The 16,797-nt window shown below is 36.6% G+C and overlaps 1 protein-coding gene across 2 annotated transcripts in view; it reads right to left on the reverse strand.

Moving 5' to 3' along the window:
* Olfm3 (olfactomedin 3) overlaps positions 1 to 16,797 on the reverse strand; it is a 204,487-nt gene that overhangs the window by 47,110 nt on the left and 140,580 nt on the right. The window lies entirely within an intron of this gene.

Genomic DNA, 16,797 nt, shown 5'->3' on the forward strand with positions numbered 1-16,797 from the left:
TTTTGCCCTTGAGAATGTAGGCTTTGCTTCTAGGTGCTCAGTCACACAGCAAGCTCAGTTAACTCTATTTTCACCTTGTGAGGAATGACAACAGATACCAAAAGGCTGTGTGTCTGGAGAGAATGTGTGATTTATTAAAGGAACTTGGAACTGGGACTCAGGAAGTCTGGGGGTCTGTTCATCCTCCTCTAGTTGGTTGTGACTGGCCAGTGACTGTAACTTCCTCATATGTAGTGTTTTCTTGCAATATAAGGCAGTTGACTCCATGCTCTCCAAGGCCCTTTTCAGCTGTAGAAATCAATAATTTGTTCATTAGAACTCTTGGCAAAAGTGGTATATTGAATCCAGGGCACATGAGTAATGTAATAATAATAATAACAACAACAACTATTATTATTATTATTTTACAATTACTATAATTGCCCATATTCAAATCTCAGGTTGGGAGAGATAAATCAGAGGTTGACAGGATAAATCAGAGGCCATTGTCTTTTCTATCTATCTACACGTGATGTGTAAATATATACATACATAGGTACACATTTGTGTGTGTGTGTGTGTGTGTATATATATATATTTTTTATATATATATATATACCCTCACATATCCATGTGTACATATGTGCTGTATATATGTATATATAAATATATAAACACATATATGTGCACTATATATACACACCTATGTACATAAGCACTATATATAAGTACTATATGTATAAGCACTTATATATAAGCACTAGATATATATTAATACCTACAGATATTTCAGGGTCAAGGCAACATGCTTTCAGGAAGAGCATGAAAACAAAGCCTGCAAGTAATTTCCAAGATGATTGGTTACTGAGAATAAGAAATCTTTAGATATGTATGTATATAATATATATGTGTATATATTAAAGTAAAATATATGGAGAGAAGATATGAAGGGAAGCATGAATGAAAGAAAATCAAATGAAAAGGAAAAATATTACTTGATTTCTTGGGAGAATTTTGAAATTATTTGCATCTAGGGTTTTTAGCTAAAGATATATATTTTTCTCAACAGTGTTGGCAGGAAAAATAAAGAAATTGTCTTTAGCAAAATTGAGAGAGATACATATTTATAGTTTGTGTGTGTACTTTATTCTCAATAATAGCTTTAAACTAAGGTGGATGCTAAGAGACTCTTCAAATCATCTTTGCATCTATTACCTTGGAATCTAGGCTATTAATTTTCTTTAAAATATATCTAAATAATTTCAGTTGGCCCTTGTTTTTTAACCATGGTGCCCAGAAAACCAATTACTATTTCTTTTTTATCTTTCAAATATTATTTCCTATGAGGACATATAAGGATTAAAACAATAGCTTATGTGTCAAGCAATAGAAGATTCATAGAAAGGACGTGAAAGTCTACACTAGTGTTACAATGTGGTAAAGATGAAACACAAAGTGGATTTACAAATCTAAAGGTTTGAAAAATACACCTGGAATTCTCCTTGACTAAAAAGGAGGGGGTATCTTTCTAAAAGCTTAATTTCCGAAATTGAAAATTAATATACATGCAATTACTGGATAATTTTAGAAGCAATGTGGCAGGTGGTAATTATACTTATTAATGAACTATCAGTCAACAAAATAATAGCATCTTTAGAAGAATATAAGATTGAATGTCAGGGGAAAACAAGTCTGTTATTTCCAAATTAAAAAGAAAGAAATAAAGAAAAACAATATAAATGGAATGCTTCTTTTAATTTCCCAGAAATGCAAATAACTATACTAAAGAACAGAAAGTGAACAATGGTGAAAGTTTATGAATTGGTGATGTTTATGAAAACATAAAAGTTAAAATGTGTTGCTTTCAGAACAGGTTTAAATGGAATATGTAGAAACAGTAAAGCTCCAATTATAATGATTTTTAGTTGTAAGAAATAAAAATAACTACAATTTTAAAAAAAGCTAAATAATTTTCAGTACCCTCATAATCCACCAAAGTGATTTTCATTATAAAAGTTAAGTCCTAGGTGGGACTTAAATGGTGACTCACACCTATTATTCCAGTGACTCAGGAGGCTGAGATAGGATGATCACAAGTTTAAGGTCAACCTTGACAATTTGGCAAGAACCTAACATCTCAAAATAAAGTTAAAAAGGACTAGGTATGTGGCTCAGTGGTGGAGTGCTCCTGGTTTAATCCCCAGTACCACAGAAGCAAACAGCAAAAAAAGTGGCATCATAGTTTGTAGGTGGAGGAAGGGATATTTCTTTGTAAAAGTAGCAGTCTATGTTCAGGGAAAGAAGCCCAATGATTGCAGAAGTTCTAGAGTGTAGAATAATGATAATGGAATAAGTGGCAAAAATTGAGGGTGAAACTGGATGTCACCATCTGCAAGGCTTGAGGGCTACCCAAAAGTATTTAGACTAATTCTGGTATGTTCTTCAAGGGTTTAACGCAAAACAACAAGGTCATTAGTTTTATGTTGTGAATTATTACTTGGGCATTTTTATGATGCAAGTTAGATAGGCATGGGCTTCAAAGAGAGCAACCCAAGTCAGAGACAGCAAGTTCACTTATTCTCATGGTGTAGGTGAGAAAAAGTTAGGTCTTAGAATGAGAAACTATTGGTGGAATTTAGAAGAATAAATACACAAAAGTTTGCAGAAGAATTGGCATCCTTGGTGATTAAATAGTGACAGAGAAGTTACCTGGGTTAATTTCCAGGCTTGGGTTTGGGTGATGAGTGTCATTCATTAGGATAAGAAATATAAGTAGGAACACGACTTTAGGGAAAAAATAGAATTCCTTTTCACATACTTAGTATGAGTCACCTTTGGTACAGTGGGTCTATCAAAGGGAGATGTACCCACACCTGAAGTCTACAAAAGAGTTAATTTACCTATAAGATTACTGGGCTAGTGATGATAATGTGAATACCAGAGATGACAAAAATATTTGGCTTACCACAGTCTTACAATACCTAAAGTTGTATTTTAGGCTTTAAGTCAAGACATCTTTAGGTTTATACAGTGTTTTTAAAAAACAAATAAAACAACCTTTTCACTAGTCAAGAGTGAATATATTTCTAAGTCTAGTAATTTCACAGAAAATGTGACCTGACTACACACTCACTTATTTTCTTTTTAGAATCCCATAGTGAATCAATAACCATAAAACCTACAACCATGCATTATTGCTCATGGAATGCTGATAGATATTGATTAATATATTTATTCATTAGATTTTTTATGGTAGCCTGTCTTTTTGATACCCAGAAAGTATTTCATGATAGACCTGCATAATAAATAATTAATAAGCAAATAAATATTAAGTGAGAAAGACTTATAGGTCACTTTATATAATATTGTCATGTTCTGTCATTGGATTTTTTCTCCCTGATTTGTAGCACAAAAGCTTAATGTTGTTTTCATACTCAATATATATTTCTACTTTGAAGGCTACTTGTGTATTAGATGTTTGTGGGTTTCTGGGGATCACAGCTCAAGCATATATGAAAAGTTAAATATATTAAAAAAATTCACACAAAATATGGTAGACAATAACGAGTTAATGAAAAGATTGTAGCCCAAAAGTTTGATTTTTGGCAAAATAAGTTAAGAGACTAAGATTAATTGCCAAACAGTAGAAATTTTTGTACTTTATTTTTGTAATAATTTTTTTTTAAATGTACAGATGATTTGAGGCAGAGGGGAAAGTGGCTGTTATGGTTTGGATGTGAGATGTTCCCACAAGCTCATATGTGAGACAATGCAAGAAGGTTCAGAGGAGAAATAACTGGGTTGTGAACTTCTTAACCCAATCAATAAATTAATCCCCTGATAGGTATACCCCAACTGAGTGTTAACAGAAGTTAGGATGTGGCTGGAGGAGGTGGGAATTGGGACATGGCTTTGGAGTATATATATTTATATCTGGCAAGTGGACTCTGTTTCTTGATCATCATGTGATCACAAATTGAAAGAGACTAAAGAGACATGACAATTAAAGGGGGAAGGACTGTTGTACATTAAGATTAAGATGGTCTACAACTTGAAAAGGATTGTGATTTTTCTAATGGTGATTTTCCCTCCTCCACACTCTTCCACCATGATGTTCTGCCTCACCTCAAGTCCCAAAGAATGGAGCCAGCCTTCTATGGACTAAGACCTCTGAAACCATGAGCCCTCAAATAAACCTTTCCTCCTCTATAATTTTGCTGATCAAATCTTTTAGTCACAACAGTGAAAAAGCTGATTAAAACAGTGGCTTATTAGATATAGTTGTCAAGATGCAACTACAGGAGTTAAAGGGATTATTGAAGAAGGAGCAAAAGGAGTAAAGAGAAAAGAATAACAGTATGGAGATTTCTTGGAAAATTGGAAATGGAATCACCATTTGACCCAGCTATCCCTCTCCTCAGTCTACCCAAAGGACTTAAAAAGAACATACTACAGGCACACAGCCACATCAATGTTTACAGCAGCACAATTCACAATAGCTAAACTGTGGAGCCAACCTAGATGCCCTTCAATAGATGAATGGATAAAAAAATGTGGCCTATATACACAATGGAATATTACTCAGTAATAAAAGAGAGTAAAATCATGGCATTTGCAGGTAAATGGATGGAGTTGGAGAAGATAATGCTAAGTGAAATTAGCCAATCCCCCAAAAACAAATGCCAAATGTTTTCCTTGATATAAGGAGGCTGATTCATAGTGGAATAGGGAGCGGGACCATGGGAGGACTGAATGAACTCTGGATAGGGCAGAGGAGTTGGAGGGGAAGGGACTGGGCATGGGGTTAGCAATGATGGTGGAATATGATGATCATTATTATCCAAAGTACATGTATAAAGACATGAATTGGTGTGAATATACCTTGTAGACAACCAGAGATATGAAAAATTGTGCTCTATATGTGTAGTAAGAATTGTAATGCATTCTGCTATCATATGTAAATTTTAAAAAAGGTAGCTGAAAAACAAAAAATAAAAAATAAAGGAGGTATGTGAGAAGAACACTGCAAGATGGCTGTATTGAGTGACTGAAAACAGCTACACCAGAGTGATCTCTTGAAAAAACAGTGGGCTCTTGTTGTCAAGTTAAGTGGGAAAAGCAAAAAGAATAGATAAAAATAGAAGAAGATAGGAGACAGAGTGCTTTTGATGTACACTGGGATTACTGTAGGGATTACTGTAGGGATTACTGTAGGATTACTGTAGGGAGTGACCCTATAAATAAACAACTCTCCTGTGACTTAAAGGTGGTTTAGATTCTTCCACTTGTTAGGGAGGAGACATTGACTAAGTTAGTCTAAGTCTCTATTTTCCTCATCTGTAAAGTGGGGATGAAAGATCTATGTGAAACAGTTATTTGGAAGATTGGGAGAGAGAGCATATTTGAAGTGCTGGTAGCACATCAGATACTCAATAAATTGCAGTTCTGTCTTTGGTAACAAATGACCTAATGGGGGCAGGCAATAAAGAGTAGAACAGCTGTAGGAACAATTATGTCTTTAAAAGGTGGGAAGTTTTAAAACTTTGCAAGGGGTAGCTGAATCAAGTTTAAAGTATATACTGTCTTGCAAATAAATCACTATGGGTGAAGAGAATAATGGGCATAACTCAAGTCACTTTGGTGTTGTAGGGCTAATAGTCCAACACCCTGTAGAGGAAAGTGATGATTGATGATCCTGACTTGTCCTTCACTGAGATTTTGCAGCAACTGAAAGACAACTTCCCTCAGCTTGGACTACCATAGCCACCTCCCTACCTCACCTTGTGCCCACATATTCCACCTTCTCTTTGGTTGCCAAAGATAAATTATTCATATTCCTAGGTTAGGCCTGATCTCCCTGCTGTGCACTAAATCAATGATTTTCAGATTATAGTGCATAAGAATTACCTAGAAGCTTGTTAAGATTCATATTCTTGGGTTCCCTCCAGGAGACTATGACATAGCAAATAGCAAACAGGCAGCACAATTTGCATTTCTAACAAGGTCCCAAGTGATGCTGATGCTTCATTCCTGGTCCATGTTTTGAGTAGACCACCTGGATCACATTTCTCTCTTATTCAAAGACAACTTTCTTGATTCTTTCCTCTTTTTTCCAATAGGAGTAAATTTTCTCTCTTTAAGGGCTCATCCCCAGAGGCATACAAGCTCCTATTTTAAGTACACATAAAGTTTCCTTACTTTCTTTATTTAATGTGCCGGTGTTGTGACCTAGGGTCTCACACCTGCTAGGTAAGTGTTCTAACCACTGTTTGCCTGTGAGGTATTCCCCCAAACTTCCTGTGTTAATGCAGGCATTTTCAGAAGTGAATAATTGGATTGTGAGGTCTGTAATCTAAGCAGTGCATCCAAGCTTGAATGAGGCATTGTAACAGTATGCAGGTGGGTCATGGTTGGAGGAAGTGGGTATTCACTGGGGGACATGACCTGAAAGGGTTTGTCTTCCTTGCTGGCCCCCTTTTCCCCACTTCTCTCTCTCTCTGCTTTCTGGCTGCCATGAATAGAGCAGTGTCACTTCACTATGTCTTTCTCCCATGATGTTTGGCCTCAAGGTGGGCCAGAACCATGGAGTCTACCATGGATTAAACCTCTGAAACCATGAGCAAAAATAAACTTTTCCTCTTGTAAATTTTCTTGTCAGATATTTTGGTCACAGTGATGAAAACCTGACTAACACAGTCCCTTTAAAGAAAACTTTTGTGACCCTACTTTCTCTCCAGATATCTATTTCTTTGCCTCCCTTTATAACAAACCTTACAAAAAGAGTTGTCTATAATCACTATGTAATTTCTCTCCTCCTAATCAGTTTTTTTCCCTCTCTCTCTTTCTTTCTTTCACAATGCTGCTTTTAGAAGGATATCAACAACCCTACATTGCTTCATCTAGCAGTCAGTTCTCAGACCTCAACTTCCTTGACCTATAGCAATTTCATCAGCCTTTTACTTTCTCCTCCTTGAAATAATTTTTCACTTGGCTTCCAGAATATGACACTCACCCAGTTTTCCTCCAACTTTCTGACCTCTCTTTATGTCTCCTTTGCTGGTTCTTCCTCATCTATATGCTAATGACTCCCAAATTCATTTCTTCCTCACAGACCTCTCCTATCAATTCAGACTTGCATATCCAATTATCTACTTGACATCTCCACTTCGATGTTTAATAGGCATCTTAAATTGAACATGCTAAAAAATGAGCTCCTGATAGGGCTTTCCCACCCCCAGAAAACAAAATAAAACCCAGACAAATAAACAAACAAACAAAAAACTTCTTCATGAAAGCCACTCCCTGTGATCTTCTCAGTTTCAGTTAATTGACAACTTCATTGTTGTCTAGGCAGAAATTTTGATTTCAACCTTTATCCCCTCACCCCTCACAAAACCTCTTGTCAATTCTATTAGTAAGTCTTTCAGTTTCTACTTATCAAAATATATCTGGAATTCAGCTGTTTTACAACATTGCCATGGCTACCATACTCATTCAAGCCACCAGCATCTCTCACTTAGATTAATACAAAAGCCAACTAGAACTTGTACCACTTTATCCCATTTGTAACCTCCTAGCCCTAATGTTCCTGTTAAAATGTAAGTCAGATTATTCTGACTGCTTAAAACTCTTTAATAGATTTCCATCTTACTCTTGGTAAAAGTATCTAGATTAAACTCTAAAGTTGTATATAATCTGTTTTAGTCAGTTTTTTTTTTTTTCCCACTGTTGTGACTGAAGGACCCAACTAGAACAACTGTAGAGAAGGAAAAGTTTACTTGGAGGCTCATGGTTTCAGAAGTCATAGTCCATAGAAGGCCGGCTCCATTCCTTGGGGCTCAAGGTGAGGCAGGACATCATGGCAGAAGAGTGTGGCAGAGGGAAGCTGCTCACAGGATAATCAAAAGTAGAAAAAAAGTTGATTCTCCAGGTAGTATATACCCCATTGTTATGCCCCCCAATGAACCACTCCCCACCTGCCTCCATTTACCACTCAGTTAATCCCATCAGGGATTATTTTTTCTGGTTAGGTTAAGGTTATAACCCTATCATTTTTCCTCCAAACTTTGCATTCTCTCACACATGAGTTTTTTGGGGACTTCTAAACCATAACATTAATCTGACCTCCTCCTGTATCTGTGATCCACTACCACTCTCCCCTTTTTTCATACACTAACTGCTCCTTAAAGATGAAATTAATATTTTACCAGTGCATGGGGGGGGGGTGGAGGATAGAGGGGTGGCCTTTGCACTGGGCCTTTTCTGGTGAAATTTTAATCTCCCAAATATCATCTCACTTGCTTTTTTTTTTTTTTTTTTTTTTAAATTTCATTCAGAAGTCGCTTTTCCATAGATCTTTGTGAACACACCAGCTAAAATTTCTGTTCTTTTCATCTGGTCATTTCATATTGTCTTTTGCTGTTTTGCTTTCTCCTTAGAACTAGCTAGCATACTATATGTTTTATTTATTAACCCTGATTATTATCTTTTTTCTTTTCTTTTTTCCACTAGAAACTAAGCTCATGAGAGCAGGGATGTTGTGTGTTCTGTTCACTGGGTTATTCTTAATTCCTAAGACAGAACATAGCATATAATAGGTTCTCAATAATTTTTTTCACTAAATACATGACTAAATGAATATATTTCCATTTCTTCCTGTCATGTTCTTACATTTAAAAATGTGACTGATTTTAGAGCAAATTAATAATAGAGCCTATTCTTGCAAAAAACAAATCAGTATGATTCAATCATTGCATGTTGCACATATTTTTTGTGTGCCTGTGTTGGATGTATTTGTGAGTTATGGATAGTGTAGAGTATTGAAATATTATGCTGCTACAAATTTAGAAAGCAAACAATTTTGGTGTAAACCAAGAAGTCCTGGCCCCAATTCTGGTTCTGTCTTTTTCTTGGTAAGCCTCAAGGAAACTTTAGTATGAAAGTGATCTATCTTCCTCTTGCCTTTGGTTAGTTAGTTGTGTTTGCCTGGAACACCACAGGAAAGACGGCAGACTATGGAAAGGATGGGGTTTATAAAAACCATTTCATTCTCTATATGTCTATCAAAATATCACATTGTACACCTTAAATATGTATGATAAAATTTATATGAAAGAAAAAGCAGAATAAAAAATGAATTAGAGAAGATAGAGCTCTGAATGTTGAATCATCCATCTCTTCTTCAATTTGCCCTTGGCAGTCAATTAGGGACCACTCATGCTTCTAGAATTCAGGGCTCTGCCCTTTTTGCCTTGAGCTTTCAGCATTGGCTGTAAAGTGCTCACTAATGAATGAATGAATTTAGAGTAAAAAACATTAGCAAAGTTCTTTAAAGGAGGGATTTCTGTCTTCTCATCTTTGCCTTCATCTGGGAAGCTGACTGAAGCCCTGGGGAGCCTGGACTGGCAGCTGTTGTTGCTACTTCAAAGGAGAAAAAAAAAAAAATGGAGGGAGGGAGGAATATATTCAGGGCAAACATGTTTTCTTCTTTTTTTCCCCCCTGACTTTCTACTCAAAATTGAACAAGTGGGGAAAATATAAATCCTGGATTAAGCTAGAGGAATAAGAAAAAAGGAGGATGTAGGGTGTGTGGTGGAGAGAGAGAGAAAATCTGCTTAGTCACTGCCTGGTTCTGGGTTTCAGTTTTCAATTGGGAAATGAAGATATTAAACTGAATTTCCTGTATTTTCCCTTCCATCCCACAGAGCCGAAGCACTCAGTCTGTGCCTGCAGTCCTACGCAGATCTCATGGCACTACCTGACTGCTGCCTCTGTGACCTCTCACAGCCATGGTCATTCCCTGTGTAGACTGGGGTAATCAGAGAAGCTAACTCTTTTGGGTTTGGTGAGGATAAAATAAATTGCTACACTTAATGTACTTGATGCATGATCTGCTATCAATGAATGTTTGCCTGAATTGTTCCAAGGAAAAACATGTTTACATGTTTTTTTCTTCATCTCCATGGAAGAAAGAATAAGGGCAGAAGTTGTTAGGGATATAGAAAGGAAGGTCATCAAATATATGATAACATACCAATATAAAAGTTTGTCTTCAAGAGTTTTAAAAGCACAGAGCGTGGTGTAGACATGGTGTGATCCCAGCTATTTAGGAGGCTGAAGTGGGAGACTAACTTAAGCACAGGAGCTTGAGACTAGCATAGGCTATATAGGGAGGCCCCATCTTAAAAAAAAAATGATAAAATAAATAAAAAATAAAGTGCATAAAGATTCATCTTTTGCTCATGGGGACTGATTCTTAGCTGCACTCTAGAAAATATCTAAAAAAAGTTCCTCCCACAGGCCCTCCTTCCAAGAATTGTTCTAAGAATTTCACACGAGTGCACCAATTAAATTCTCACCCAACCCTAGGAGGAGGATATTATTATAACAAGTTTACAGATGGGGAACTGAGCACTCAGAGGTTAAGTATATTAGCTGGGGTCACATGACTAATAAATGCCTAGCACTAGGCCCACTCTAGATGGTATGGTCTTTTTTATTACAGATCTTACACACACAATACAAAACCCGTACTGATTTTGTGTTCTTCAAATAATTGGAATTGTTTGGGTGAAGCATTATAGCCTAGTCATTTGCATGGTCTTTGGAGATGATGTATAAAGCTGAATGCAAAAATTAAGAGGGCTGTGTTTGTGGCTCCATGGTAGAGCACTGGCCTATCGTGTGTGAAGCACTGGGTTCCATTCTCAGAACCACACATATATAAATGAATAAAATAAAGGTTCATTAACACCTAAAAAATATTTTTTAAAAAAAAATTGAAAGGAACACATCTTCACTCACTGAGTCTGTCGTGACTGTGACAGAGCAAAGCTCTCACCAGGGAGACACTAGCTCAGGTGGAGCTTTCATCCCTGCTCCCTTTTCATTGGAATCTATTTTCAGGTTGCCCTAATTCACCTGACACACCAAGGCAGGCTGAGGTGTTAAATTATTGCCAAAAGCTTTTCTGGAAGAAATTGTTTAGGAAGAGAAATCTCAAAGAGGTTGGGAAATTGCCTGGTGATCAGAAAGCAGAGTGTTTCAGGGGTACCGTGAAAGAACAAAATTGGATCTTCAAATGTGCAATTTTCTGAAAAGTTGTTATAAGTTGTTTCATAAAGCTTATCTCCCTCATGGAATTTGAAATGTATAGTTAGCAGGAACCCCAAATCTGGTGGTAGTAAACAACTCCAAACATCAAAGTATGAAAGAAGATTACATTTGTAGCCTGCTCAACAAATCCACATACGTAGCCGACCTGCAGAGCTGCTTTTTATGTAGTAGCATTAGCTCTCCTATTTTTCATTATTGTCCCCTCATCAGTATGTATAGTCAAGGTTGTTTTGTGATTTGAAAGCTCTAGGCAGAAAAACATCATTGAATATAAACTCTGGAAATCTGGATTTGGAAAAAGTAGGCACACTTTGTCATTGAAAATCTTGTGAGATTTATACAATTTTGCAAAAGAAGTTCACAAAAACAGTTAAGACCACATGATTAAAACAACCACTACCTAGATAAAGCTGTACAAACTCACCGTTAAATATCCTTTTTAAAAAAAAAATTCAGTGCAATTACAAATATCAACCCTGCAAAAACAGTTTTAAAAGGATGTAACTGACTTGACTTAGATACCGCTCCTTTTGTGAGTAATTATCTAATAGGGCTTCACTGATGTACAGAATGGATAAGTAAGGAAAAGGTGTTGACAGCCAGGTGCAGTGATGCTTATCTGCATTCCCAGTTATTTGCTACTTTGGAGGCTGAAGCAGAAGGATTGAAAGTTCCAGGCCAACCTAGGCAATTTGGCAAAACTCTGCCTCAAAACAAAAAATAAAATAAGATAAATAAATAAAGGGCTGAGGATATAGCTCATTTATAACAGCACCTGGGTTTAATCCCTATTACCTAAAAAAAGAAAAAGATAACAAAGAAAAATTACTGACAAAGTTTGCCTCTTATTATTGGGGTTAAACAGATTTTTTTCCTGATTTTTAGTATATATTATCTCCACATTTCTAGCATATTTTGTGCATTATTTCCTGTTGCCTAAAAAACATAAAACAAAAATATAACATTACTTTTTCATTTTTCGTTCAAGGTACTGATCTATTTAACATTTGTTGGGGCAAGAACCATAATATGCTGAAAATTACAAGATTGATACCTCCTTTTTTTCTAGCTTCCTTTTAATCACTGAATGTCAGTTTTTACAAATGATCTTAGGACAATTAAGGTAACTAAGGTTTTTTTGGGGGAATAGTACTTGTACATGAAGAACAATTACAGGCTTCACTTTTTGTAAATAACTATTGGCTGGATTAACAAACATTGTAACAAACAGAAGTAAAGCCATAGATCACTGCATCTGTATTTACAAGAAGCCATAAACAAACGTGCATTTCTTCTTTATCAGGATGACTTAAATAGATGTCTGAACATTAAGGCAGTGATGATTCTGAAACAATGAAAATCTAAGTTAAGGCTTTATGAAACCCATATTCATAGGCAACTGTGACCAAAGCAAACGTATGCTCAGAAACGTTATTAATCCATTACCAATTCTCTTTCAGACATATGGGATAAGCATTATTACCAAAACCATCAATTTACTTTAATGAATAATTAGTTTCCTTCTTCTTAATTTCTGTTTTGAGTATTTAGCTTTCCGCAGCACAAGCATGTGCCATAGAAAGAACACAGCATTTTGGGGTAAACTTTGAGAATACACAGGCTGCACATGCCTGAGAACTGGGCAACAATTAAGAATTCAGCCCAGCATGGTGGCACATACCTGTAGCTCTAAAGTCTGAGAATCTCAAGTTCAAAGCTAACCTGATCAACTTAGCGAGGCCCTAAGCAACTTATTTTGAGACTGTGTTTCAAAATAAAAAGGGCTGAAGATGTCATTCAGTGGTTAAGTGTCCATGGGTTTAATCCCCAGTACCAAGAAAAAAGAGAACAAACAAACAAACAAACAAACAAACAAAAACCAGGATCTACTAACTAGAAAACCCCCAAAGCTACTTGATGGTGTTCTTGTCTCAAAGCAGAAAATATTCTTGATTATGGAAGCAAGTTTGATACTTTAGATGAACTTATTCTGTAATTGCTAGCCTCAAGACACAAATGATATAATTGCTAGACCTATGTTTCTTTATTCAAGGAAAAAAATGGGTGGTGGATGGAAAGAAAAGTAACTTTAAAATAACTGCAGATTGAATTCTTGCCTTATCAAACTTAGAAGTGTGAAGTTTTGAAATATGGGGTTGGAGGGATATTGTCCTCTTTCGCTATATTTTTAACATTGAGGAAAAAAGTCAGATGCAGCCTATAGGTGCATAGTAGGAAACAGCTCCAGAGCCCCACTCTGGCTTGCTGTGGAGTACAAGAATTTTATATGTAAATGTTGATATTTGATAAGTTTATATGTAAATGTCGATATTTGATAAGCTTATTTGTAAATGTTGAAAAGATGTTTGATCTTCATCCCTAGTAGTAGACGACTCAAAATCCTTGTCATCTCTAGCATTTTTTTTTGCATGCTAATGAGATCAGTGGTAGTTGGCAGCCCCTAAGTAGCTTTAGGATGGGGACTGGTTACAGACCAAGATATGATTAGAAGGGTGAGATATCTTCAGCCACACCCTGCCCTACCCACTACCTTTTGGTAGGGAAAGAGGATGAAGGTTAAGTTGATCATGGCCAGTGAGTTGATCAATCATGCCCTTGAAGTTTCAATAAAGGCCAAAAGGACTGGGTTTGGCTGAAGATGTGGATGCCTGGAAGATGGCCCTCCTTGCCAGGGCGTGGAAGCCAGTTCCTTCCCACATACTTCATCTTGTGCATTTCTTCATCTGGAAATTGGTATCTCTCTCTCTCTCTCTTTTTTTTTTTTTGTATAATTTTCCACTCTGGAAATAATTGAGAGAGCAAGCTATTATATATGTTAGAACCAAATAGTTTCAATCTTGTCTGTAGAGAGAGAAATAAAAGAAGGAATGCTTGGTGGGAAGAAGGCTTACTGAGATGTGGTCAAATGATCGGGAAGACTTCAATGGAAAAGATAATGTTTGAGCTGGTTTTACAGGTTCAGCTGGTAATCCCTAACTCAGGGAAACTGACAATGGAATCTATTATGGGCCCTAAAATAAGAAAAAAACTTAGTCATAAGGGATTTTGGTCCTATGCTCCAAATTATAGACATTTATGTACATATGTCATGGTTGAGAATGTAGCTCAGTGGGAGAGCCTTGCCTGGTAGGTGTGCAGATGTGGGGTCAATCCCCAGCACAACACACACACCTCAGCCCACGCTTTGTCAATATACCATCTTTTACTCTAGTATTTTACATTTTTGACCTCTCTTTCCATTAGTAAAATAAAATCAAGATTTTCATCTAGATCACAATGTAGGACTACTGAGTGTAGAAAATGAAATGGAAATGATCACTATGATGAAAATAGTCTTTTACTTGAGCAGGAAGGCAGACAAATAGAAATGTCAGAGGCCTTGAAAGTCCTCACATTATCAAGAAAATAATTTTACAAATACATGGAAATGTCAATAAGAATTAGTTGGAATTCTGATATTTACATATAATGAGCCACAAAATACAGTGCTAAGTTTTTAATTCTTATAAATTAAATTCTAAATTTTTAATTATTCTTGTCAAATCTCTACAAAAGGTAAGCAGACATATATCACAATGAGGGTGGAGAGGCCTGACAGTGTTGAGAGCAGACTGCTTTGCTAAGTTCTCTCTTTCTCTCACACACATGCCCTCCCTTCTCTCTTTCCCCCTATTCTCTCCTTCCTTTCTTAAGCCCCATCTTTTTTTATCCTTATTTTCTTCCTCCCTTTCTCCCTCTCCTCTTTTTTTTTTCCATTTTCCACATGCCTTATATTGGAGTAGGATTGAGTAGAGTTTGAGGTGAATTTGGTGTGCTCCCTATGTTTTTGTTTTGTTTGTGTGGGGCTGGAGATTGAACTCAAGGCCTCCGGCAAGCTAGTGAATTGTTCAGCCGCTAAGCAACACCGTTAGCCCGTGCTCCCTACTTTTAAGCATTTCCTAGAATGTATAGATACAATTTGCACATAGGTAATTCTACATTTGCACTTCATATTTGGAAGTTTTGTTTTACTTCTCCACACATTCAGCACCATTAAAAAAAACATACAAAAGATCAAGCATGCATGGTTAGACTATAATTGACTTTAAGTGCAATCTGTAGGATTTTCATACAGTTATTGAATTTAAAACTGGAGACTACTTATAAATGGTATTTGATAATGTTAGTTCACCATTCATGTGAACATCGTTAATGTTTTTTTCTTCCAAAAGTGATTAATAAATATGTCAATGATAAAAATGTTTCCTCTTATATGTATTCTCTGTCAACAGTATATCTATTAATATATATCAAAATATACATTTGTAGGCTGGGGACATAGCTCAGTGGCAGAGCCCTTGCCTAGCATGCATAAAGCCTTGGTTTAGATTCCCAGCACGAGAGAGAGAGAGAGAGAGAGAGAGAGAGAGAGAGAGAGAGAGAGAGAGAGAGAGAGAAGAAAGAGAGTGAGACACACATCAAAGTCAATATTTTTCTACAAAATTATATTTAGAATTATTTGAGGAGCAAGGTTTGATTCATGGTGAATCATTTATGCATTCAACAGACATTTACTGATCATCCTCTCTATATGCTTGACAGTAAATGCTACAAATCAAAGACTAACAAAATTCACTTTCATTCAAAATCTCACATTCTTGTGGGAGCATGATAGGAACAAGGGAATTATGTACCCGTGTCAGTAATTTCAATGTAATGTAATGCACAGAGCTCGTTAGGTCATGGGCACACTATGACATGTAAGTAATTGAATTCTGTTTGGGTGAGATGAAAAAGGCTTCAGAGGACAGTCAGTTTGGAGACCCTCCATAATATTTCCCAGGTAGATCTCAACAGCCTGTGAGAATGCTCTACTGAAGGATATTAATTAGGAGATCTGAGTAGCTTGGAGTGGGGGGAGGGAAAGAGTACCTGATAAGGTAAAAAGAGGGAGGAGATTTGGAGAGGAAACAGGTACTTGTGGCTGGCTAAGGAGAAGTGGGTCATTTCTTTAACTATGTCTTTGAAAAATTGAAGGGGAATACTATGGCTTGAAAATAGATAGTATTCTATTTCACACATATGTACCCAAAGGTACATGTGTGAAAGGCTTAGACCTAAGGTAATAGTACTAGGAGAAAGTGGGGCATAATAAGAGGTTATTAGCTTATTGCAAGCATGCCCTGAAGGACACCGTGGGACCCTGGCCCAACCTGTCTTTTTTTCTCTTCCTGGATCATGATGTCAATGATTTGATTCACCATCTGCTCCCACCATTGTCTTCTAATACACCCACCAGAGGCTTATAGCTGTGAGCCCACTGGATCTTAGAGTGGAAACTCCAGAACTGAAAGCTAAATCAATCTTTTCTCTTTTTAAGTTACTTGCTTCAGATACTTTTTCTTAGTAACACAAAGCTGGCTAATACAGGGAACGGATACAAAATTAATCTGTTAGAGGAAGATTGTTTAGAAGTAAGTGCAATAAATTTTAAAGGGTGAGTAAGAGGTGAGAATGACAGAAAGGAGAACCGTTAGGGAGCTATTTCAGTGCCAAGGTAAGAATTAAGAGAAACAAAGATGAAGGATACAGCATGGTCTAGCACTGCTATGGTTTAGGTAAGTATCTCTCAAAGGCCCATGTTACAGACTTAGCCCACAGTTTGGACCATGGGAAGGTGGTGGAAACTTCACAGGGGAAGCC

The sequence above is a fragment of the Ictidomys tridecemlineatus genome, chromosome 11 (genome assembly GCF_052094955.1).
Source record: "Ictidomys tridecemlineatus isolate mIctTri1 chromosome 11, mIctTri1.hap1, whole genome shotgun sequence".
Lineage (NCBI taxonomy): Eukaryota > Metazoa > Chordata > Mammalia > Rodentia > Sciuridae > Ictidomys > Ictidomys tridecemlineatus.